Source organism: Drosophila serrata, unplaced genomic scaffold (genome assembly GCF_035046125.1).
Source record: "Drosophila serrata isolate PLE 108 unplaced genomic scaffold, ASM3504612v1 contig_275, whole genome shotgun sequence".
NCBI classification, from domain to species: domain Eukaryota; kingdom Metazoa; phylum Arthropoda; class Insecta; order Diptera; family Drosophilidae; genus Drosophila; species Drosophila serrata.
In genome coordinates this window covers 1436976-1464469 of record NW_028257173.1, presented here as the reverse complement: position 1 = coordinate 1464469, position 27494 = coordinate 1436976, and the positions used below count along the sequence as shown (strand labels likewise).

At 41.0% G+C, this 27494-nt stretch overlaps 1 protein-coding gene across 2 annotated transcripts in view; it reads right to left on the bottom strand.

The window, feature by feature from the left end:
• The window catches only part of dpp (decapentaplegic morphogen), a 42629-nt gene that overhangs the window by 8786 nt on the left and 6349 nt on the right, over nt 1-27494 (bottom strand). Inside the window, exon 1 of one of the 2 annotated variants that reach the window (XM_086835033.1) lies at nt 20-27435. The exons of the other annotated variant lie outside the window; for it this stretch is intronic. The gene's annotated coding sequence lies outside the window, so the exon portion shown is untranslated. Of the gene's footprint in view, nt 1-19; nt 27436-27494 lie in introns of those variants that run through there. 2 annotated transcript variants of the gene reach the window in all.

The window sequence follows — 27494 nt, the reverse complement described above, 5'->3', positions numbered from 1 at the left end:
CGACGAAGACGACACTCACCTCAGTCTTATAAAGTTTCCTATGGTCGAGTAGTGTGTGGTATCGCTTGATATTGGATCTCCGGGGGCCCCGTATCTAAGTCGAGTATTGATACGACATGTGTTCGGTGGTTATTAATTGGAAAGCCGTTTGATGGATCGCCCGAAAAGCAAGCAAAATAGGAGCGACCAACTGTCTCGTCGTTCCACTGAATTTATGACGTCTGGGGGATCGCAATCCGACTCGGATTTGGATTTCGGATTCGGATTCGGAATGGGATCCGTTATCGTTTCGGCTTTCGCTTACACTTGGGATATACGTATGTATTTGCACAATTTACAATTTACAGATGTTTATGGCGTTTCGCTTTTCAAATAAATCACGCTTGTGTAAATGTAAATGTGAATGTAAATATGTGATAGCAACGATTTTCCCCGCTACTGTGGCTGTGGTTCTCCTTCGTTTGCTTTTCCGCCTGCGGTAATAATTGTGGGCGAAGTATGGCGAGTTCTTTGTGAAAATAATGTTGCAGCATTCGAGGCGTCGGTGAGGAATGCCGCGGCACATGACACTCCCAGCTTTCCCGGGTATCTGCAGCTGGACAGTCGGGCACTCTGCTCATCCCGTCACTTCCTGGACGTTCCGCAGCGGCAGCGAACTCGTATCTGTGGGATTTTCCTTTCCGCTGACAGTGCGAGGAGAGTAATCCGCATAATTTTTCCCCTGCACAACACACACACACACACGCACTTGTTTTTCCGATTTCGTATCTTTTTGAATTCACAAAAAAACCATCCAGTATCTGTGTATCTTGTATCTGTATCTGGTGTTTCGATGGATTTGATTCGTATTCACAGCTTTATTTGCTTTGGCGGCTGGCTGTTCGAATTTCAGGGTTTCCCTTTACAACCCGTCAGTTGACATTCCACACACACCCAGCACACTCAGCAACACACACCGAGCACACACACCGAGCACACACACAATCGCGAGCGGGGCCAGCTAGGCATCGATTTCTTTGTTTCCGCCGCACCGACTTCTTCACCCGGTTTGGAATAATGGGTTTTAGGAATTTTTCAATTGGTTTCTTTTTTCTGATTACTTTGATTTTGATTTTTCACGCGCCGCGAATCTGTTAGATGGCCGAAAGAATTTCCCTCGAAAGCTCTGGCTCTGGGTTACGCCAAGTGCTGCACTTTGCCGCTCATTTCGCTATAGATTTAAACTCGATCAGCGCTGTTGAACGACTAACGCCTTTCTGTCTACCTCTACCTGATTCCGATACCCAGATACTCAGATACTCGGCTCGGATACAGATACGCTCGGCCACACTCACAGATACAGTACGAGCCTCGTCGCCGCTCGTTCGTGGATCGTCGAACGCTCGTTTCTCGTCTTCGTCTTCGTCTTTTGTAGAGAGTGAGTAAGAGAGAGACTGGGGGCTCGAGAAGATCGGACTGGAAGAGAGCGGATTTGAGAGTTCTCAGGGAAACGACAAAAAGTTTTGGGCTTTCGCCTCATCTCCACGATCATCATTATCGCCGCCCCGATCATGATCACGCACCTAGTCTAGCGCCAGTTTCTCGGCCAGCCAGCGCGACGACGACAAAATCTTCCTCGTTTTCAGACTCGCTCCCGAGTCGATTCTTCACTCACACACACAGATACACGTAAAAGATACTCAATCTTGAGTGGGTTTCTCTTGAAGATTCTCACTCGAAGCTCTGAGTTCTGAGCTTTCGCCAGGGGATTTCTTTTGCCACAAGGAAAGGGTTTTTCAGGCAGTGGTGAAATGTTGCAAAAATTTAAGGAAAGTACTAGGAAAAAGTATCTTTATAAGGTTGAAAATGGTTGAAACTACAATTTTTAAATAGTTTGTTTCTTTAGAAAAGATTTTTACTTGAGATCTGCAACTGGAAGTTTGTTAAATCGGTTTTAAGGCGAATATTTAGATGATTAAATCTGATTTAAAATAATCTTCTTCATAAGATGTTGAAGAAAACTAAACAAATTCAAAATAAAGTATTCTTGAATAAATATAAATAATATGAAAACCATTTTAAGAGATGAAATTGAGCATCCAACAATGAATATTTATGATATAGATAAAGTCGTAAAGATAAATGCAGAACTTAAGCTCAGAAAACCTAAATGAATTCCATTTGTTCTATGAAATTTCAAGTAAGTAAGTATTCTATTCTATTTATTCTATTCTATTCTATTCCTTAAAATACCTCTCATTCAAAATTTAAATAAAATCTAAGCCTTAAATGCTACACAAAAATTGCAGAATAGATTTAAATTTAATCAAGACAAATGTAGTATTTAAAGTCATTCAAATTATTCACAAATCGTATCCAAAAAGTTTTCCACCCATCAAGCTTTCGTATCTAATTAAATGGTATAAGTTTTAATTACTTTCTACTGTTTTTTAAACTTACATTTCTATATTAGTATTCAATAGAGATCCGAATAGAGTGGAGCATTGAGGGCTCTTTGCAGTCCGTTTACAAGATCTCGAGAAATTCGTGTGCCGCACGAGCGCAGTGAGCCGAGTACGAAACCAAACTGTCTGCGCATTCCTTGAGCTGCTCCGCAGTCTGGGATCTTGGATCTTGGAACTGCCAGCCAGCCAGGCAGCCAGCAGAGATGGCGATGGAGGTGGAGGTGGAGATGATGATGAGGATGATGGTCATCATGCCATTCTCATCTCCCTTGGATAGCTTCTATACATACATAGGTGCAAGCGAGAGCTCCTCTCTGCCGCCCTCTCTGTCTGTGTGTGTGCTCGCTTAGGTAACGAAATCCTTGGCAGCAAAACACACAAACACACAGAGAACGGAATCAAAAAGTCAGGAATTAGTATAATTTTATTGGTCGGAAGGCAAGAGGTAAAAAAAAGGGCAGCAACGGCGGCAGCCATAGGAATGACACTGCTCGGAGCTCCTTCTCTCTCGCACGCAGACACACAGATACTTTAGACACCAATACCAGTGCACCTGGAGCTAAATGCATCTCTTAACTGCCTTTTCGTTCTTGTTTATTTGTTTGTTTGCTTGTTTGTGGAGATGACTCTGTAGCAAGGTGTACGTACTATGCCTGGCCCTCAACTGGATTCCGGACTCTCTGCAGCTTCTACTTGGACTTCGACACACCCGCGCATGCGCAGCCAACATGACTCTGCCACAAAAAAGAAAGAAAGAAAAAAGAGAAGATTGTGGCAGTTGTTACCAGCCAAGCAGGTGCTGCTGGCCAGCCAAGAAGACGACCTAAGCCTGGTAGGTGGAGCTGGGCCAAGAACTACAGAAGGTTTAAGCCAACTCAACCAGTCCCAGAGTTGTTCTCAAAGGGCTGACTGGGTTGGGAAAAGACCATGACTTGAAAGAGAAATAACTTGCAGGAGAAGATACAGTACTATCCCTATGAAATTATTTATACTTCTTTCTAGAAAGTATCTGAAAGGGATCTCTGAAGAAGAAGCTTAGCTAGATCATTTCCTTCCGAGAGATCTCCTCAGCATCTATGTAGCATTCATTCAGGTCCGATGGCGTCGTCTCCTGGTCGCGACGTCTGGACGAGAGACTGACCAAATGGAGCGTTGCCAGACATTCTGGCTTTCGTCGGGCTCTCGGACAAGAGCCACACATGGCAAGCTGGCGCCAAGGCTGCTTAAGAGTAGCCTTTGTTCTGTTCCTGTTTTCTTCACTTGTCGCCGTCTGACCGGCACTTGTGCTTCCCTACTTACTGGGATCTGAGCGGCGAGCATCGAATTTCCCGACAATTTCTCCGGTTCCCTAGAACCGGAACATGATGCACACGAAAAGAAACCGCATTGTATATAAGATATTTAGTGATGTCACTCGTGCTTCCTTTAAATAATCAGGAATATCTTAGCATATCTATGGCTACATCTATTGTTGTATTCCCTGTAAGATCTTTTAATATTTGCCAGGAATATTTAATAGTATTTAAATGTCTGATACTTAAATAGAATAACTTATTATGTGTTAATACAAGCTGCAGATCAAGTTCTTATTATTAAGCCTAGTTACTCTTCTCTCTTCCAAGGCCTTAATTCCGATTCACTTAATTCTGGATATGTATCCGACTCTGTGTCTGCTTAGCTCCACGATGCCCCACCTCTCCGCACACAGTGATTCATGCCCATTGGCGCACACAGAACTCCGCGCCACTTCACCAGCACAGATACAGATACGGAATACAAAGACATATGCTCACACACAGATACAAAAGCAGGGCCACACGATCACTGAGGCAGTGGGAAGAAGGCGGGCTCCAAAGTTCGTGGAGATCCTTTTGTATGTTAATCGTCTGTCCCATCTTTTTGTATCTTTGTATCTTTGTATCTCTGAACGTTTGTATCTCCGCCTGGCGCTCTGTGTGCTATGTTCCATTCTGGTTGTGTTGGTGTCGTCGTTCTGTGCTCCTCCTTCTTTTCGCCGCTCTCGCTCTCTCTTTCTCTCGCCCGTTCTCGGTCCGGGCATCCGGCAGATAAACAGATACAGATACATTTGCCTTCTGGAGGAATGCTTGGCTCTCCACAACTCAACTTTAATGGCATTTAATTACCTTTTGCACAGCCACGGCTTATCGCCGTATCTCGGTGGCCGGTGGACCTCCAGAATTCGGGTCCTTGAGTGCCTTATCGTAGGTATTTCTTTGTTTTTGCCATCCCTGGCGCTACTTTCACTGGACCAATCCATTATCAGCTGCAGTTCATTTATCAACCTGCTCGTGTGTCATTTATAAACGACTCGGCCCGCAGCGGCAAGTGTCTGGCAAAAAAAAAATAACAAAAATTCTCGCAGCGCAAAAACTCCTTGGCACAGGAAGGGAGGGGATCCTGAGGCGTCCCCTGACCACATGCCAGCTCTCTGCCTTCGTCCACATCTTTGGTCTCGGACTCGTTCTCGGTCACAGCAGGATCATCATGATCCCTTTTTGCATTCTGTTTTCCCTGCTACGCAACGGGGGCGTGAGTCCTAATTGTCCTCGAAGCGGATCATCAAAGATGAGGGCTCGATAGCCAGGATATTTTACTCAAGAGTGACAGCAAAAGGATATTTTATCGGACAAGAGTATGAAACTAGTTACAAATTTAAATTCTTGAGAATTATTTACTTATGAGTGAGGCTACATTTCAAAACTATATTCATGTGCTTTAATGAACTTTAATTATCAAGAACAAGGAAGAAATGCACTATCAAAACTATGATATATTGCCACCTAATATTTCTTTCCTACCAATCTGATAAAGTCTATAGTGAGCTAATAAAGATATAAATATATATTTCGTAGACACTCCTTCCCCAATTAGGAAACCTAATACATCCATTACCATGAACTCTTGGATTTCAGCTGTTTGCACACAGTTCATCAGTAGAACAAATGAACCTCATTAGGGGTCCTTTATAATGTGGCCATCGATGCGCTTTGTTTCGCTGTTCCAGCCAGCTAATCAATTACCTCGAGAAGGCTTCCCCCTTCCTGCCAAACAAAAGTCGCCAAACAATGCCGCTTGGCACGTGGACGGTGGCCATCGAGAGCCTTTCACTGCGGCAAACCTGCCGTCGAGTTGATGGAAAGGTGACAGTCGCAGTCACTTCAGAAAAACAGAAAAACCAGACGGCGGCCACAGAGACAAAAACTCGACCAAGACCGAGAGGCGCAGCCGCAAAACTGCAGACAGAAGGAGCCCCGATGCGATCCGATGCGATCCTATAGCATATCTTTTAGTAGATACAATCGGATTCCGATTCCTACGACGGACATTGTCAATTGTTGCTCGACTGGCTCTCTTCTGGATTCTTGTTGGCCGTGTCTTTTGTTCAATTAAAACGTTATTATTGTGTGCTTTGTTTTGTGATGAATGACAAACTGGCTGTAAACTGCAAACTGGGGACTCCGAGTCTAAGTTGCATCTCGTGAAAGCTGATCCTGAGCGTTTTGTAAGAAGCGGGCTTCGCTTTGGGTCCCCTGGTCTCGGTTTTGGTCTGATCTTGTGGTAATTTGATGCTGCCGCCGAAGTCCCTTCCTTTTGTTGCCATCGCAATCGTTTTGTTTGTTTATAAATTGGTAACAAAGCCTCCTTGGCCGGCCATTAGCCGGCATCAGGATCAGTCCCGAAACAACGCTTGATTTATGCATTTTTGATTGTAACCCAATATTAAAGGGGATCTATAAGGGAAGCGTTTTATTAGCGCCAGTTAATAATTTCCATGGGAAAGTTCCAGGGGGTCAGCTAAAATTGAGTACACTTAAAGGAGTCATCAAAAGTTTATTTGATTGGTGAATAAATTGAGTTGAGAGTTTGAGTTTGTTATGACTATGGACTGATTGATAGGCGGAATAAGTCAGAGAGTTCTCATTTTATTAGACTATTTGAGATCTATCTAATAAACAATACGAAACCTTTTGCATCTCAAGGATTACAAGGACTGCTTGGAAGATCCTTTCTTGATTGCAATGAAGCCTACAGTCACTCGTCATCGTCGTGTGGCAATCCATATGGGAAATGGGGGAGGGAGCCACATGGCTCCCACTTCATGGAAACAGTTTGAATTCGAATTAACACAGCAGGCAGCCCGTATAGGCATTAAAAGTCAATTGCAATTAAGTTCGGTTAAGCATCCACACGTATGTATCTCTAGTTTTTGGTGGGGGAATGTGTGAGAATATCAAAGGTGGATGCCTGGATGGGCTCCGAGCCCTCTCGAGTGGGCCACAAATCAAATTGGCACCAGATCCCAGATCTGGCAAGCGCCATCGAAAAAACTTAATGGCCACCATAACTGTTGAGGAGAATGGCGGCCAATTGCATAGCGCATTCAAATTTATTACTAATTGGGTGTGAATTGCATCAAAGTCGTTGGGGGAAACACGTTGCAAGTGCAACATGCAGGCAGCAGCATGCAGCATAATCGAAATTGGTGCTAATTGATAGGCCTTTGATCTGCGGCCTCTATTTATTTACAGGCGATTGTAAAACAACAGATCGTGCATAAAACAAACATCGCTCGGCATGGGGAAATCGCTGAAATGGGAGTCTAAATGGGAGAGTACTTCACGTAATCGCTGTGGCAATGGCCATGCCCCGGGTTCTGGCCTCGGATTGGGACTAGGCCTGCAGCCAATCCGTTCGCTGCACATCAAAATCATCATTAGCACCCGGGCTCGACACATTCCCGTAATGGTCGCATTACTGTCAAGTGCCCCCGACGGAAGGGAGACATCAAATTTTATGATTTCATAAATATTTAACCCACAGCCTCAACTCAAGTCAATCTGCCGCCGAAGTTCAGGTTCAGGCCAGTGCCTCCCTCTAGATATATACATATATATAGAGAGAGTATCTCCTTGTCTAAACAAACTATTTCGGATCCCATCCCGCAACAGAACACATTAATTTACTTTGTCTTCGGGCTGTAAACACTCATTCCATTTGCTGTTGCTAAGGCCCTCGTTGTTATCGTTATTTCCAGAGGCCTCGCCATATAGTTGCTCCTCGTACCACATCAACTACATAAACTAGTCGTAATGGCGCAATAATCGCCACTTACATAAATGTTGCTTAATATTTATTGTTGATTTTTATGTATCGACATGTTAGTTTTGTTCTGTTGCCCGTTCGATTTGAGTGGGATATTAATTTAATTAAACTTTACAGTGCTGTAATACCTTGGATCATAATTGGGCTACAGCGTGGATTATTTCCTGATCTTAAGAATGTAGAATATTCAGGAATATTAAGCACCTGTGCTTAGGACCAGGAATGATAGGTTTCACGCTATATTCACTTCCTTCTTGCATCCTTTTTAATTGGATTGATGAGTGCTTCTATCGGAATCGGAGACCCCAATCCGGCGAAAGTAAACACCGGCGGACAAACCCATAAAGTTATGTTACATATTCCATGCTCTCCTCCTGCAGCAGATCTTCCTCGAAAAGAAACACCATAAAATAGGGGAAGTAGTAGGCATCACTCCTATCCAAACAATATCGGGCGCTAAACTCGATACGATATATCCAGGTTGAGCGAAAACTTTGTTGCCAAGATGATAAAATCGTTTGAGAATCTGTCACCTTGTCGCCATAAATTCGCAGCTCGGATGCAGCAAAAAACCACAAAACAAACGGAGCACAAGGTGCTGATGGGAACATAACAACAGCAGCATCCAACCATACACAGAAACAAAAAAATTTCACATTTTCCATGACATATTTCTTCGACAAATCAAAGTTTGAAAAATGCCTAACTAAGCCAAAAATGCATCAATTTCAAATCGATTTAGCTGTTGATGCTGATCAGGAATAAATATGATTTATAGGGTGGGAAATGATTCCTTCACATCGAAATAATCTTCTGACTAAAATTAGAATACCCTTAAACTTAGTATAAAGTTAAACTTAAACCCCCTAAAAAGAAGCTTAATTATTCTTAATCTACAATCAAAAGTTGTCGCATTTCGGTTTCGGTGTAGCAAAGACTTGAAGAAAAGTCTGGGAAGGCATTAAAGTTTACATACTCGTAGTATCGTAAATTGTAAACAAAATTTTTGCAACGATTGCCAAATTAAGTGCAACCGCAAAATGAAAATTTAATTTCGCAAAATGCACTTCTGTTTGTTTGTTCGCGCAGCTGTTGCAGATACAAATACATATATGTATGCATTCGTGACCCAAAGAGAGGGATGCGAATCAGCCTCGATCGCCATCGATATTGATCTATTTTTACGCGGACAGCAATCGATAACTTGTTTATTTATAAGGCTTATGTTTGACATTGAAAATAATTTATAAACTCTGCTTGTCTGCCGTCCGATGTCTGCACAATTTATAAACTGCGTGCCCGAGCCCAAGCCCGGGCAATTTACGAGGAGATTCATTCATAGGGAAGCCGCGGCTCGATTTACTCATTATCAATGCAATTGGACGCGGCGCAGATGTTGCTCCGCAGCATTTAACTGTAGGCCCAAAAATGGTTAAAGCCATTCATGTCAGGAATCGGCCAAAGAAGCCGCAATTGATCAGTATGCAACATGGGGCAGCAACATGTTGAGCAGCCGCAATGTTGCCGCAACAATTCCAACCAATTGCAGCGAAATGTTGCCATTGCCAGCTGGCATCTTGTAAATGCAACGCATGACAATGAACGTAACCCCATCCGGATCCTCCTCTGGCCACCGGTCTATCATCCCGTTTTGGGCAGGACAAGCCATGCTCCTCCGATGTGTTCTAGTCTTGGGCCTGGTGAATGGTTCCCCGCCACATCTGGCTCACTGGCTGACTGACTGACCGACGGTCCACAGTGCGTATGAATGGAGACAGGCGCTCGTCATCAGCTCTGGGTTTAGTGGTGGCATCGTGAGGGATTTCCATTAAAACATACTACATAATGTCTTACTATTCTTAAGATTTCAGAGTTTGAGTAAGATTTACTTAAATATTTAAATAATAAAAGGATTTGATGTATTGGATTCCCTTTCAGGTGAGTCAAGTTCCGAATACCTAGGCAAGCTCTTAAGTGTTTCCTCCATAAATGTTTATTTATTCACAATGATATTGTCTAACGAATGATGAGAGTATCTATGAACCAATATCCCATCTGCAATACTCTTTTACATGATAATATTTCTAATCCAATTCTAATCTAATTTCCTAATATGATTCCCAGATAAGATAAATGTTATAAATGTCCAATTGTTTTCCTAAAAACCCCCTAGATGCCATCAAATATTTGCACTTGCTATGAGGGAAAAGCGATAAATCAAGGCTCCCATCTGATGGGAGATCGTATCGGAGGTCCCATCTCGAATCTGGAATCTCGAATCTTGGTTTGCAGCAATCTTCTAATTTCGCATGCAGCCGCAGACTCGGACTCGCCTCGATTGCCAGATCGCGTGCATTGCTCATATATGGCAACGGGCGCGCATGGCGCACGTTTTAATTAGGATAATGAGTTGTTTCCGGGCTGACATCGGCGGAATGAGCTCCAGCTTCAGTAGGGATTCATTCAGTTGGCCAACTGGTTGGTTGGTTCGTTGGTTGGCTGGCGAGACCATCAGCAGTCGAGGCCATAAATGGAGCTACCATGTTGGAATTACAAATCGTTGTAAGTTTAATTAAAAATTAATAAATTTATGAGTTGCCGTCCGCATTAGCCATGCCAATTGTCTGGCCAGGAGCAATGCGATGCTATGTGATGGGATGCAGTAATGTTTAATGTTGTTGCTCCATTGATTTATGACTGCTCCTCTGAGAGAGGGTAGAGACTGTCAGGCGTCTTTTTGTGGCCTCTTCCTAGATCCTGATATAGCAAGGCTACACAAAAAACAAACTCTAAATATTTACAGAATGTCCTTAAACTTCCTTAAACTTTCTGTTACTAATTCATAAAATATTCTTCCTTGATTGCATGTCTACATTTATGGTAATTTTCAGAAAAGTGTAGCCACAAAATCAACTTCAAGGCGCACCGCATGCCAGTGCCGAGTGATGAGCCCTTTGGCCACTTCAGTTGACTAATTACCAAAACGATTACTGGAGCAAAATCTGAATACGAGGATTCTCTATGCGATGTGATGTCCCTTTGACATCAACCGAACTCAACTGTAAAGAGTTCTCTCTGCGGACATCATTCACAGATCGGCGGTTTTCACAGGTTCCCATCCACGTTGGTGGCCTGGCGCTAACTTGTCGACTTTGGGTCTTGGCTGCCGTTTTCCCAAACAAATACCAAATATTAGCGCTTGCCCTTTCAACGCGGATAGGGATAGGGATCGGTATCGGAGTCCGGGTATATGTAGGTATTCGAATCGAGAGGGCTACCGATGATCCCCGGCGTCTGGCCGATCATCCGATCAGGCATAAGGAGGTACAAGGCACAAGGCACTCGCCGATGTTGATTTCAATGTTGATGTTGTTTAATTGCCTCTCTGACAGACGCACGCATGTCAAGTACAAATCAAAGCGAAAATCACAAATAGATACAGATACGCGGCGGACGCCGGTTCAGATACATAGATACATCTATAATGCGGCCTAGCTGCGTTTGCGTTAATTTTTTGTTTATTAGGCGGTAAATATCAAAGTTGAGCATAAATCAAATGTTAGCTGCTACATATCCCACCGATACAGATACAGATGCAGAAACAGATACTGAGAGATACCTCAGCGTTCAGTAGTTGGCTGCGTTGTTCTTGTGTCGAAACTTTTCATTTTTATGCCAGGTACTTGGGTATTACAAGGGTATATATTTAATATTTGTGCCAATGTATACCCTGTAATGTGAATTTATTAAGTCATTGGGTTCGATGGTGAGCAGAGTTCGCATATCTGAAGGACTAACGCTTAAGTATCTCAAAGATATGGAGCGTATTTGAAGCAAGATTTTAATAAGGACAACTTGGTTAAAGATGTAATTTAGAACTTTTTTTATATTTTTATGTCCGATTAATCCAAGGGTATACTAAGCTTCTGCGAATTATCCCCTTAATCGCTGTGCAATACATACAAATTTTCTCTTCTTTCAAAAAAAGGACTCTAACTAACAGGGTATCTAATGGTCATAACATTCGTCTAATAGACTCCTTATTCGCATCTATTTGGGATTTTTTTGGCTGCGTTAATTTGTACGTTCTACAAAAATGCAACTTGTATCTTGTATCTCACGGACTGTTTGTTTGTTTGCTGCCGTTGTTGTTTCTGTTATTGTTGTTTGTTTGCTTAACTCGTACGCTCACTTGGCTCTGCTCCGGGTTCTGTTTAGTTTCAATAACCGTTTTCCAATTAACACGAAACGCGTGTTTTTCACGTTAATTAATACAAAACTTTTTTATCAATATTTGCAATAAAAATCAATCAGCAGCTTTTGCAATTAATCAACATCAAAAGCAAAGCGCTAGCCCCAGAATTCCCCCTAGCCTGCTACTAGCACCAAAGAGATACGGCCTGGGAGCACAGATTTAGATACAGAAACACACGAGCCACTAGCAAGATACAATGAGTACAATGAGTATGAGTATGATTGTGAGTGTGAGTACGAGTGTGAGTACAGGAACAAGTTGCCGCCACGCTTTTCTGCGTTGTTGGCGTCTTCCAGCGAAATGCGTCTGTAAATTTGTTGCCTGACCTTTGATCGGTCTTCGTGGTACTTCTGCTTATATAAGCATTATATAAGCAAAATAAAACTATTATCTAATGGTTGATTCCAGGTAGAGCGCGAAATTTATGGTCCGAATTGCATTTAAACTAAATGAACATGTAAACAACGTCTGCCAATATATATGAGCGTGTAGCCATCCATCCGAGAGTGAGTGAGTTATGGCCGCCTCCGGCGAAAGACTAAGTCAAGGTCAGTCGAGTTAATAAGAAATTATATATTTTTGGGGCCTATTAAATGCGTAGAAGCTCCTTATATCTTTAAGATCAATTTTGTCTAATAATAAGAGCTGCAGGAGAGTGTTAGGTTCCAGTTAGGTTACTTGTATTATATTCGCTGTTTTTATAATTAATTTATTAATAACCATAAGAGCCTGTGCCCTTTGCCCTTTAAGGATCACACTTGCATGGATGACTGGTCATAGTTCAACAGCTGCTTTGGCGGGTCGCTTGGGTGCATCCCTCTGATGAACTTCCCACACACTTCCAGGGAGTACCTCAGACACACTCATACACACCTCCCACTCGCAGACATTGGCCAAGCGTTGAAATCAAGTGCATTAATTTATTACACAACAAACAGATTGCTTCGCAAATCAAACGAGCATTTACGGAGCGACCAGATACAAGATACAAGATACAAGGAAAGTGCATGGCAGCCGCATAATCAATACAATTTGTGCGTTACGCCTGGATGCGACGACAGATCGTAGAGAGGGAATATATGTATATTTGTATGTTTTTGTAATGGCCAAGTGAACGTATTGGCCAAATGCAGCTCGTGCGGATAGAGCAGAAAATCAATTTGATATTTTCCAATCATGGGTTCAATGATTATCAATCAAGGAAAATTCATTAGGAATTCATTAGGAATTCATACAATTTCAAGTAAAATCATAGGAATCCCTTTACAATTTTCAAAAGAACGAATAGAAATCATTGAACTTGTTTATAGCAATTCATTTGCGAAGCTACATCTAAAATTCTAGCATAACTAGTCAAATATAGTTGAAAATATATATACTTTTTAAGCTTTCTGATAAATTTTAGTTCCTTTTCCTTAGTAAAATGACTCTTTAAATTGTATTTCTTGTTTAAGGGGACTCCAGAGATGTGGATTTCCCCACCAGGTGGAAAGTGTTCCGAAACGGGAGACCTTCCCCCTGAGTTTGGATCGTGCCCAGCATAAAGTGCTACATTTAATTGTGCGCCAAATCCCCTTTGCCACCAAGAGGCACAGACTGTTCTTCTTCTACTTCGTCGTAGTTTTTGCCCACGGCGTGTAGCGCACTTAATATTTATTGTTTATTTACACAAGCGCATTAATCGCAAAGCGCAAACGCGCCAAAAACGAGCAGCGCAATTCACCGTAAAGGCCTCGCCGTCGTCGTATCACAATACCAATCCAAATCCAAATCCAAATCCCCACCAAACACTGCCACAGGGCAGACCAGGGAGATCGAGAGATTCCCAGCAAGAGAGGGCCAAGTTTTTAGCTTAATTTTATATAGGTATCGAGCTATATTAGATGAAGGCAAGGAAAGTCCAAAACAGTGGAATAGAACTACTTTAAATTCCAATTTAAGTTAATTTAAAAGTAAAAGATACTTACTTAAAGATATCATACCTAAACCAAAAACTCATTAATTCCATTTCGGAGTGATTTTCTGCGCTAGTTTTTAGCTCCTAACTAAAATTATTATTCATTGCGAAGGGTTTTTAAATAAGGAAGTTGTATATTTATTATGACTCATTCTAGTTACATTTTACCCTATTGAAATTAAAGTTTTAATTACAAATTCTTAAGTCTGAACTTGTGACAAACATTTGAACTAATATTGATTTAACAAGCAAAGCAGTACATTTTTCAAAATCAATATGTTGGCATTATTATTTCAGAGGGTATTCCGGGAAAATCGAACAAAAAGACATTTGCGGAACCACTGTCTCCACACTTCTTATTTCCCCCCAAGAGATTTTCAGAACTTATTGCGTTTCAATATTTAGTTTGAAAATGTGTTTTCTTCGCACTAGCTCATTTAATTGTTAATTTATGGCCCCCATGATGGCGGACGAGGGGGTCCAGGTAAGTGTACAGGTAGCCGAGGCCAGTTTGGGGCATTCTCGATAATTGTTATAGCTGACGGGAAACTTTTGGCAAATCAATTTTTGCAACTTTGTGCCGACAGAGAAGAGGGGGAGGCGCCGCCGATCTTGGGGAACAAAAATAAACAAGGGTTTTCTAAAGACGAATGTGAGATCTATATCTTGTAGCTGGAAATTAAACGGAGGATGGATGCTGGATAAATTGGAGCTCACACGCTGAAAATTTTCCCACCACAAAAAATTGTTACTTGTCATCCGGGCTGAACTTCATTAATTATGCAATCAGAAGTAGCGGCTAGAGCGATTTAGGGGCATAAATCACACGCTACTCAGTTGGGACGGAGGAGCGCAATGTTCGACACTGGATTTGCATAATTCCTGGAAGGCCAAAAATGAGCAAGGCAGATGAGGAGGAGGAGGAGGAGGTAAAGGCTGGAAATACTATATGCCCGATCAAGTGGCTTAATAGCTTGGGGAAAACAAGTGAAGTTCAACAGTTTGGAGAGCACTCGAGTGCGCCGTCGAAGGGAAAACACTCCACGCACACTCCACTCCATACCATTCCATTCCATGGCCAGGAACCGAACTCGGACTTGGACTCGGGCCCATCTTCATCTCCTACTCCATCTCCATCTCCATCTCCGACTCCGACTCCAACTCCAGGTGAAGCCTAGCCACGGCCTATTGAAAATGAAAATAACTTAATGCAAAGTAAGCGGCCGGCAACGACAACGCTCAACTGTTCATGAGCAAACAACGCGGTACATGCTGCCTGGAAACTCTGCAACTCGTTGGCTTCGTTGGCTCTTAACGAGGCCGACATCAAACAACAGGGAACGGGATCGGGATCGGGATCGGGATCGGGTACTGGGCTCTAGCTCTGGCTCTGAGACTGCGACTGGGCTGGCTAAGATCTCGAGGCTGGGCTTCACTGCTATGCAAACAATTCCTAGGCCACCACCACATGCCAGTTGCCCCTGTATCTGTGCGAGCGATGCTAACATTTCACTCAACATGCTGCAGTCCAAGGAGGAGGAGAAGAAAAAGGATTCGACTAGGAAATACCCTTGGTGTAACAACTACATTTTTACTTAATTAAAATCAACAAAAATAAAGTTTGCAACACATTTACAAGCCTAAAAGGATACTCAATCAGATACAACTTTTTTATAGGCTAAGTAAATTAATTATTTACCAAAACCTTTAATATTTCAAATTCATTTTAACACTATATTTATCATCTTCTTTTAATAGTGGATTGTAATTTAATTTTCCTAACAAATACACCCAGAAAATGTAAACTAAACAGCAAAGAGATCAGTCTGCTATTCCCTCGCCCGATCGCTGGTAATGTGAAAAATTTCTTAGTCAAATATTGACCAGGGCCAAGCAAAGTAAGAAGATTCAGAGCTGACGAGGTTGATGATTTTTCAATTTGGGTTTTGTAGTTTTCCGCTGGGATGATCTTGTCCAGAGAAGCCATCGGCCTGCAGCACTCTTAAACAGTTCATTTCTTTTGTCAAGGCCTCTGGGACGCCGGGAGACGAATTTATTTTTTTTAGATATTGCCGCTCGGCAAATGTGGCTGCTGGCAAATGACAAACAGGCTACCGAACAAGTTAAAATATTTAAACATGTTTAGTGATTTGCTGTTAAGTAGTCGGTAATGCACACGAGCAGTCAAAAATAAAAGAAGGAGAAGGAAGCGATGAGTGCACAGAGAAAAATATTCGAAGGGATGGACAAAATCGAGACTAGGATTTAGGGATGATATATAATAAAGGATTATACTAATTAGACAAATTTTTAAATACTTAATAGTAATATAATTATAAAAATAGAAACAAGAAAAGTTTCGCTACCTTAATTCTAAATATACTTTAAAGTCTTAGCAAAGAAATTAAACACGTATAATACTTGTTCTATAAACAAAGCCTGGAAATTGGTTAATCTATCAAATTTACTTAAGAAACGATAACAATCTAAACCAATCAAAGAGTGTTTTCTGCGAATACTGCCCAGAGATATGAACCCTTATTCTGATTCAGATTTAAACTCGAACTTTGCTCGATCAATGAGCAGCATCAGGTACGAATGATGACAGCTTTGGCGTTGGCGATGATCGACGATCCAGAGTTGCAGCTGAATATCCGAAGAAGAGCACCGATTGCCGCAGTAGCTGGTCCAATGTTTGTTTATTTATTTGCCCGCGGCTGTTAATAATTTATGTAAGAGCGTGTGGGCACTTGGAAAATAACAAACATTGCTCGTCCCGTGCATCCACCGAGCCAATCCGCTCTCTGCTGTCTCTCTGGGTGGAAAAGCGTTGAGAAAAATTGTGATTTTGAACTTGACGGCTCCCGACTTCGACTCCGGCAACAACTCCCTCCTTTAATTAGCATTGGTAATGAGATTTTAATATTTCCCCGGACTGGGCGTGTTTGTGGAAAGCAATGCAATGCATTGCAGGCCCATTGATCTCGGCGGCGTATGCGTGATATTTGTCGAGTCATTTGGCCGCGTTCGAGTTTGTTTGGCTAAGCTCGGATTTGGCTTTCTTTTGACGGGTGTGAGTTCATTGAGATTAACGGTGTACATTTTAGGGCTTCACTATTTGCTTTTGGGGTGGAGAACACCATTCAATCGAATAATGAAAGTGAAGATATCAATATCTCACACATAAGGTAAGTTAATGGGAAAAGAGCTATACAAGAAAGTCAATATGTAGGGCATATTATATATTATATTATAAATACATTAATTTAGGTATCTTTACAGTGAAAAGCGAATTACTACTGAATTGGCAGACACCCAGACGAAAGTCTTGTAAATAAATTCAATTTCCTTATAGCCGCCTCAAAGGTCGGTCATCACCTTGATCGGCCCACCAGAAACCTGTGAGTATATTTGCTCTATTAATTTTTAAGTTGTCTAAGTTCAATTTCAGCCCACAGTTTTCCGTTGACTGATCCAATTTCTTGGGAACCTTGCCGCCACACACATTCATCAATGCAACTCGTAATCGAAAACAAACCATTAATTTCTCGAACAAGCTTCTATCGAAACCGAAATCAAATTCCTAAGCAAAACATCATGCGATATTTCTTCCTGATTTTTGCATTCGCTAAAAATTGGCTAAAACACTTACAAATTGTTGAAATTCTATTCCCAGAAATACACTTTCAATTATTATTTCCCGCTAACACACACACACACACACGATGGCAACGTCTGGGAAATAAACAAAAGCAGAAGCTACAGGCAATAACCGCCACAACAAGAGTCGGAAAATAGAAACAAATTTCGGAATCCCGATCCCAAATCAGTGCGAAATATTTGCAATGATTACGTGAGAGCGAGACCGCAAAAACAGGGCCGCATAAAAAATATGCCAAAGGCAAATAAATAAGGCGAGTGCAGCCATAAGCGAATTATACACTCGCACACGAATCTGTATATTTCTGTATATTAAGTTGCCAAAGCCAAAGCCAAACTAAACAAAAGGCCACAAAGTGAGAACAAGTGGCACGCATGGGAAGTCTGCCGGAGACCTTATAATAAACAAATGGGCTGCCAGAGCAATTGCACATAGCGTACGTTTTAAACATAAACAAACCAAAACAAAAGCCTCCCAAGAATAAAACCGAAAGAGCCAAACAAAAAAATCCAAAAGAAATCCAAAAACAAAAATTAGAAGAGCGGCCCATAAAAGTTTCAGAGGCACTCGCATCAACGGCAACTTGTTTTTCCACCGCTAGACAAAATGCCAAATCCAAATCCAAATCCAAATCCATATCCAAATCCCCGTACAATATTCAGATACTGATGTGACTGTGAGATACATTCGCCAAGGGGCTGGGATGCTGGGACGCCTCGAGCGATCTCTTGCTGTGATTTTTATGCACAACAAGCTGCAGATGAGCAGCAAAATAAAAAAAAAGAACAACACAGGAGAGAGCGGAGGAGAAAAAAAGTAATTTTTAATCGAAACGAATTAATGAGCAGAGCAGAAAGCGAAATATTTTTGTTGAAATCGTTAAAAGAAGCGCACGCCTGCCGATGATGATGATTCCTGCAGTGCCAGCCAACAGATACAGATACAAAACATAGTAGATACGGATGCACAGTAACAAAATAGAACATAAAATATAATATATAAAATATGTGATTCATGATATATGTAAATACCTATTCTATCCTCTTCTAGTTCAACCAACTTAATGAGGAATGATAACATAGATGTAATAGTTTTGTGAATAATCTACCTAATATTTCTTGTCTCAGTGTATGCTAAATCCCCACAGCTACAGATACAAACACAGATACCACACTTTCAGATACAGATACAGATAGAGATACAGAAGGAGATACAGATGTGCATAGTTGGAGCAGCCGCTTAACCTTGACCACGCCGCCCAGCTGGGATGATGATGCTGCAAAGTTGATTCTCGCCCAGAGTGCCTGAGAGCCCCTTGGCAACACACCTCCCGACCCTGGCTACCGGTGGCTACCACCACCTGTAAACGGCTTTTGGCAACAAAATCTGTCTAAATATTTTGTGGCCGGGAGCGCGAAACATTTATGATTTGTGGCCGCGCAATGAAAATGCGTTCATGGAAATGAGGCGAGTGATTTCGAGGCCAGGCGAAAAAAAAAAAAAAAAAAAAGTAAAGTAAAGGCTAAAAATCGAGTGAGAGAGAAAAAACATATTGCATACATATGCGCGCTCTGGCATGCCGGCCGGTGAAATAGCATCCACAAGATGTATCTGTATCTATGTATCTAGCTGCTCCTCCATTGCCCTGCTCTTGGCCCACTGAAATTTATGTTTGGTCATTAGCATCAACAAGCTCGCCTCGCCTGGCGCAATTAACTTTTCAAAGTATTTCAATTATTTTAATTTATCCGCGAATTTGGCTATCCATAAGTTTTTATGGCCACCTCCCCCACCAGGCCCCCCCTACATACATAAATGCCATAAATAAGTGCGATTTTTTCCTTTTTTTTTTGTTGTGTTTCACCCGGCTCCCTCAAAGCGGTTTTGCCATCGGAACATTCTCAATTTCAATTGACTTTTATGGTTTAATTATTTACACGCCGAAAGTTGCATGAAAATTTCCATGGCGAATCGCTTGGTAGGCCTAAGTTGGTGGTCATGGCAACACAGGTGCCACAGTTCATTTACCCGCGTGGAGGAGCCTTGGATCGGGCCAAATATTGCGCATATTTGTTGATAGCAATATATAGTTGGTGGTCCATAAAACAGATTGAAAGGGTGTGGAGGGATCAAAGCCACAAATGAATTTGATGAAAGTCTGGCGAAGGATCTATAACTTGTTGGTAATTTATTATTTGGGCAAACATTGTTTCTATATTTAAACATCCATTCAGAAGAAACATTAAAACTACATTTATTTTTAGGCATTATAACAGGGATAAACATGGGTATGAGTGGGTGCAAATCAATAATGAGTTCGTAACTAAGTTATATTAGAATGTGGTTCTTCTTAATAACATCCCTGATTTATTAAATAACATTCCCCTTACTATACGAAATTTTCTCTAGTATTTATTTGTCTAAAGGTTTTCCAAACAATTGCCTCAATCTGTTGGCACACAAAACACAATATTTCAGCGAAACTATGATTCTCAGGATTCCAGCTGAGGGGCACCATCATTTCACAATTTTTACCAGCCTGTGGGAAGATTTTTTGCTACCGAATTTGCATGTCATGCTAGTTCATTGAATTTCTATTCTATTTCATATATTTGGGGAAAATTTTCATTAGGCCATTGAAACTCTGGAAATCTGGAAATCCCCCAAGAGCAAATATTTTTAGCTGTGAAAAAAGCTTCCACTTGGGAAACCGCAGATTTTCCATGCTGGGTCGTAGGCGAAACATTTCCATCATATATCAAACGGAGAGGAGTGCGATCGCGATCAGGGATCACCTGGTGGTGGCCACTTCCTGGAAGCAAAAAGTTCTCTCAAGACACTAAAAACAATTCGAGTGAATTTGAGTGTGAATTTTTAAGGGATTTTTTTTTTTTTTTTTTGCAAAGATCGGTGAAGGCAGCTTCCAGCTGCGGCAGAAGCGATCCGCAAATCGAACGCATTAGTATCTTAATCATGCCTGTCACAGTCACAAATCGAGGCGATCCATCAGGCAAATTTGAGATGATTCTCGCATCTCGCATTTATTTTATTTTATTTCAGATTCTGATTCTGTTTCCCCGCCTGATCCGATCACATTCGTAATATCTGCAACCAGTTACGGGCTCTGGACTCGTAACTATATCTGCACTTACGTATATCATATATGGGCAGATCGCACATGACTCGATCGGTTGTTAGTGGGTTGCTAATTTATAAATAGCACAGCTAAAATTAACTTTCTGCGGTTGGCATTAATAAAAGCAAACGCGATCGGTTTTAACTGGATGTGGGTTACATTAGCAACCAGATCAGACTAAGTTTAAGCCTTTTTGGATTGATTTGGATTAAGATGCGATAGTTTTAAGTTAGATAAGAATTATGAGAACTTCTTGGTTTCATTGCGAATCTTAATATATAAGAGTAAGGGAAAAGTCTTAAGATATAGCTGTATTAATTATAATAAAGAAATAAGGATCAAGAAAAGCTAATATATTGTACTTGCAAAAAACTATTGTATTAATTTATTTAATTTGTATTAGTTTAGGCAGAGTATCCCCACGTTGACTTTACGATCCGCCTGATTTCCTATGTGATTGATTCGCATGCAAATTCTCGGGCACATTTGTTTTTATTGCAAATTTCTTTGGAACGAGTTGCACCTGAGCTGCAGTTGCTCCTAACTGCTCCCCCCTGCGATCACCTGCTTGCCACATGCTGGGCTTTTCGGGGTTTTCACTTTCAAATCGAGCAGCACGCTTGACGCCGCTTGATTGACAGTCGGGAGTTTGAGTTCTCCTGGCATGGCGACAGGCCGCACAAAATAAAACGAATGAGGCTTAATTAAATTACTTCATTCGAATTACTATTTGCTGCTCGGTGGAAAAATTGAGAAAAGTGGGGAGGCTCTGGCAGGCTGGGAGGCTGGAGGCTGGAAGGGTGTCTATGGCTATGGCTATATCTGGCTGATATTTACGTATGTGGAGTCGATCTCTGTGCATGCTAAAATAAATAAATAACCAATTTTTAATTGAATTTCTACCTACATTTTTAACCTGTTTGACGGCATTCCGTGGCAATCAACGTCTCACTGCCAGTTGCTGGAGTAGTCGTCGTCGTCGTCGTCGTCGTAGTCGTCGGAGCCGTTGTTGTCGTCGATGACGCTCGTTGCTTTTGTTTTTCTTCTTGTTTTTCTTTTTGTTGCTACTTTGATTGTTGTTGTTGCCTGGCCTGTTGTTTTAGCCGCTGTTTTGCTATTGTTTTTGTTGCTTTTACGATATGCATAGTGTGTGTACACTGGAAAAATATGGGGATCAATTCGATGGTCTATGATCTAAGACAGGTGTATACTTTGTCAGTCAGATCCTGTTGGGAGTTATAGAGCAAGGCTAGGATTGGGTGAAGGACATTTTTTAAAGTTAAATACAAAAGTTTAAGGTTTTTTTAATTATCCTTTAACTTTTATACCCTTGAAGGGTATTATTACTATATTCAGAAGCTTAAAAAGTAGTTAAGAAGTCATTTCCGACCCTATAAGTCATTTATATTCCTGATCTGCATCATCAGGAGAGTCTATATAGCAAATTCTGGTGGAAAAAACAAATTTTCGAAATTGTTTTCATTTTTTGAAAATTTTATAAGAGGTAACATCGTTAAAATAGTAAAAAATTGGGAAAAAATTTAATTATTAAATAAAGTATGCAGATTTTGTTACCAAATAAGAACTAACAAAGGACAGCTTTCCGAATTGAAATTGATGAATTTTTGCCCAAGTTATGATCGGTTACAAAATAGGTCCCCTTAATGAAATGTAAATTTCTAGGATATAAATATTTGTGGTTCTTTGGCAACTTTTTAAGCTTTTTACCTATACATATATTATAATTTTTGTTTTTATTATTATTTATTTACTTTTGTTTTATATTACCCTAGTATTTTTCTTCACTGTAGTCTTGGCTGCTGTTATTGTAAATTGCTACAACCAAGCGCCGTTGCCGCCTCAGCAAACCTCGTGCTGTTTTTCATCTGCCTCTCCTCCCGCCCCAATCTTCCCCTCCTCGCCGTTGTTGTTATGATTTTTTCTGCTTCTTTTCCAACGCACAACAAAGAAGACCTTTTGCGGTGCAATAGGGATGAGGAGAGAGTGAAGGGGAGCTCTTATCAGAGGCAAAGAGGTGAGGAGGGGGCGGACCGGCGGAGACGGCGAGGCTACCGCCGGCTCAAAAGTGAAGTCAAGTGAAGTGATAGCCGCAGAAGCAGAGCGGAGCAGGAATGGATGCCTGGACGCCGGGACGCCCGTGTCCCACTCAGACGATGCCAAACAGGGTGACCAAAGAAAGGGTTCAATTGTGGCACCATAAAGTAATTATATACTTTTGAATTTATAATATTACAACTTCTGTTGTTACATAATAATAAAATATATATATTTGCAAATGCAAAAGTTCTTTAATTATTCTGAAAATCAAACAGCCACTAAATCCCTAATGATATGGAAGTTTCTTCAAAAAGTTTCTTTAAATATAATATTAGGTATAGGATATAGCTTTGGATATAGTAACGCATATACATTTAAATTTATCTGCTATTAATTTTCTTACTCATTTCCCTCAACACCCTGTAAAAAATCAATTTACAAAAGTATGCGTATGGCAGGCACTTTCTTGTCTTGATAAGCGATTTGCATCAGTTAAAATGGAGCATTTTAGAGCCGGAGTCGCTGGGCAAAGGCTGCCCGTAAAGAGTGTGAATGCACCGGAGGATGTTGACTTTAGTGCAAATCTTCCCATTTTAATAATTATAGTAACAAAATGGTGGAAATCCATTGGGGACACACATAAAAAATATCACTTTTCCTTTATCAATATGAAAATAAAGATATTTTAAAGCATTATCATTTGATTTTAATGGTTTGTTTGCTGCTGAGGCTTCCATGATTTTTTGTGGTTGGTAAATAAGATATATAAATCTTGTTATTGAATGGTTGCAAAGATCTGGATTTCGAATCTAGTTTAAGCTTTTCGAATCCAATTGAAAGTGGTTTCAACTGACGTATCCAACTAACTGTGAAGCCGCCATCCATAATAACTATCTCTCTCACCACCAATCATGATGATCATGATGTTGTCAAACAAACAAAACATACACAATAGTGAACGAAAATAATAGTGGACCGATATTGAGAACAAGTTCTGTAATCAAATAAGCAACTTGAGGCCAATGATTAGACCAAGGCTTCATTTCCTTGGCCATATAAATGGTGATAATTGCTTAGAACATGTCTTCATTAAAACTAAAAACACTGAAACTTGTTCAAGAACAATTGAGAAATCCATTAAAGTTGCACTGTTTAATACTGCTAAGAGTTTATTAATAAAAGTATACCAACAACCATCTTTTAAATAATGAATTAGCCCCGCTGGATAGGAAACTTGCTCAACTTTTATTTAGTTCTTATCCATTATTTATATTTTAAGTGGAAAAATTGTGGATTCCCCTTGCGAACTAAGTAAACAACATGCCCCATTCAGAGTTCTGGGGAATTTTCTGCTGTCCCAGTTATCGGCAACCGAAACATATGTTCAGCTTAACTACGAAATTCCTTTAAGGTCCCCGGGTTCTTAATGCTAAATTCTACTCCAAAAACCCGCTGATTATTCTCAAATATACTACGAAATACAACCAAGAGAAGGCTGGGGATACCGAAAATAATAATAATAAACATTTGTCGGCCGGCGGTTGTTATCGTTTTCAAGTTCGTTAGATCGAAAAATGCGCCAGCGGCAACAGCTGATTTAATCCAAAATGCCAAGAGCGCAAATAAAAAATTAAATATAGAATGAAAACAAACAGTAACAGCCTCCGACATAACTGTAAATGTAAATGGTGTCTCTCCATTTGAGGCTTATCGAATCAAACGTGCGCTGAAATAACGCATAAATAATAAATAAATAATTAGCATAAAATACAGAGATCCCAGCCTGTTCGAGTATGAGTATGAGTGTGAGTTTGTGAGCGAGTCGTTTGAGTATGAGTGCCAAGTGATTTGAACTTTGAAGGCAAGACAAGTCGGGCTTGAGTTATGAATTTATCTAAAATCACAGCGTGGTGTCGTTGTCGCTGTGTTATTTCCCATTTGACAAGTGGTTTGGCCCAAGTGTCAGACGTGATAAATCATATTTATATAATGAATATATCTGCGAAATTGATATGATATGTAGTGTTTAGTATTGGGGGAAGAAAGGCCGTGCGGGAAAAGTGTATTGGAAAATAAACTCAAGTTCGCATCGCATATTACGTATACGCCCCGTTAGCCCTGCGTTACTCTGTTTTTGCTTAGAAATCAAGAGAAAAGGCAGGCATTCGTCGGATCCGGAGAAACTACAGCGTTTAGCATCTTCTGGGCGAAACCTGTATGGCCGGGTTCCAAAGAAGATGACCTTATACAATATATTTTTCGAGAGAGAATAAAATTTATATAAAAAGCAAAATTGATCAGTTCTCGATTTGACAGACAGAAGAAGACTTTGCCAAATCGCTTTTTGTGGGGCCACCTTGAATTCGAGTTCATTCATCTTCGTTTAGCATAGAAGTTTTAAGCAGGTGACTTTGAATAGAAGAAGTACGAATGAATATCGTGGATACCTTAGTTGAACGTCTGCTATTATTCAAAGCCTGATAAATTGACTGACATCTTGGTCTCTGACCAAGTTTTGGCCTTTACATGCTTCTCTGTTAAAGATCAATTTAATATTTATGGGTTTTTTTTTCACATATCCAGTGGTAACCAATGATTTTACCAATTAATATAATTCTGTAAATTACACCCAGCGACTTCTTATGCAACGCCCGTGGTTTAAGTCAAGGCGTAACTCTGTTTAGCCCATAAACCCATCGAACACTATCGGATATCATTCTCGACTGCCTTGGGGCGCCACATCAGGCGGAAATCTAGCGCTTGCTAGCGAGTGGAGAACCGAGCATCGGACTTGGCCAAAAGGCAGACAGGGGCCAAAGTCCAAGCCAAACACCTGAATCGAGTCTGCGGCATTAGTTGGTTGCTGTGGCAGTTGCAGTTGCGTTGCCACCTGTCGCTGCAGCAGCAGCAGCAGCAGCACGCCAGGCAGCAGCCTATTGAAGCAATTCAAGTACAAGCGAATGGCGATGAAAATATTTTTGTGGCTGTGTTGTGTTTGCATGGAAACGTGATAGCAAAAGTTGTTGCTGACCGGGCCAAGTTGTTGCTGATGCTGATGCTGCTGGCCGCATCTGCTTGTGGAATTTATTTATCGTTAAGAAATGCGTGTAAAATAAGTGAAACTATTGGGAGACGCTGCTACTCGAAGCGCTCCTGACCAGTTTCGTTTGCATGCGAGAGAGGAGGGAGGAGAGGAGGGGTGTGTGGGGTGGCTAATGCCACCACTTTTGATAAAAATGTTGGCCTAAGCCAGTTACTTGTTGCTGCTGCTGCTGCTGCCTGTGCTGCTGCTGATGACCAGTAGCCACTTAACTTGGCTGGTCAGCAAATTATTGCCGCATTGCTTAGTTGTTGTTATCAGCAACGTGATTTGCCAGGCCAAGATGGAGATGGTGATGGAGATGGAGATGCTGTGGAGATGTAGATGGAAGGCAGCATGAAGCTGGCTGCTTCATTGCGTGCTCACGATTTTTATTTCATTTTTTTTTTTGTCGAATTTCTGAAAGTGGTAGACCTTCATGGTCTCTTCGTCAGCTGTTGCCGAGTTGTAGTTGTTGATATTGCTGTCGATATTGTGCTAGTGCTAGTGCTACTACTGCTGCTGCGGTTGCTTAGTTTTGTTATCCGATTTTATTTTTGCACTCTTTGCCCATTTCGATGCTATCAATTTCACACCCAGACAACGGGTTTCTCGTGCAATCTGCGACTCTGCGCTTCACATATGCAAATAAACAGCGCAATTAATAAACTAATTGAGCTTAGTGGGGTGAACTTTAACACTGATTTAGAGCCAATAAAATGGCAATTGATTAGCAAGGCAAATCAACGAATACTGATTCCGATTTCGATTCTGATACCGATTCCGATATTCAGTCGTGTGTGGGATCTCGATTTCCATCACCATCACCAACCCCATCTCGATCTCGATCTCGATCTCGATCTTGCCGGCTTATGCAATCGTGATCGATGTCAAATCCATGACAAAGTATAACCACGCCCAGCCAGTCACAGTCACATATAATTATTCAATTAGCCAAATGGCGTCATAAATTAACAACTCTATGGCAATGGTCAAAGGGTTTTTACCACGGCCAATGTCAGTGTCAGCCGCTAATTGTGATTTGTGTGGAATGCCGTAGATTTAGTTCATCCATTTCTATTGGCCTCCCCATGAATATTCAGTTTGACACTCGATATTCACTTGTCGCCAATGATAAAGTATAGGACTAGAGATAGAATTGTTGCTTATGATCGATCCAGTGACAAAGCAAAATATATATCGAAACTGTTTTTAAAACAATTTCCTATGGCTAAGCTGCTTTGGTTATGGTTCTTAATATAAAGGTCATATTTGCTTTGCATTACATAAAGAATATATAGTTTCTTAAAACAAAAGAATTAATCTTTCTTTAAAAAAGATATAAAACGAATTCACTTTTATAGAAGTCTCTTCCGTTGAGAATTTTCGAGCAACAAATTGTACACTTAATTTAATTCCAAAGAAGTTGTGATAAAAATGCCACTGTTATAATAAATCCTTCAAATACTGATTAGAATCATAACCCCTTTGCTTAGAGTGACAAAACTCGTAAACAATGTTTCCCTTTACATCATTTATATTTCCTATAACTCACTGATTTCTTTTGCATCTTGCTGAACTCTGCACAAATAACGTGCAGCCTTATTTAATTTATCAGTTCGCCTTAGGCCCCATTTGTACATGATTCATAATATATATGTATAATATCTCTCCCCCAGTTCACGACAAGTTCCAGTTTTCTTGGGGCGGTCAGCTGTGCGATTCGCTTTTGGCCCGTGCTGCCAGATTGTCGTTTAATTGACGATCGATCTCGCATTGG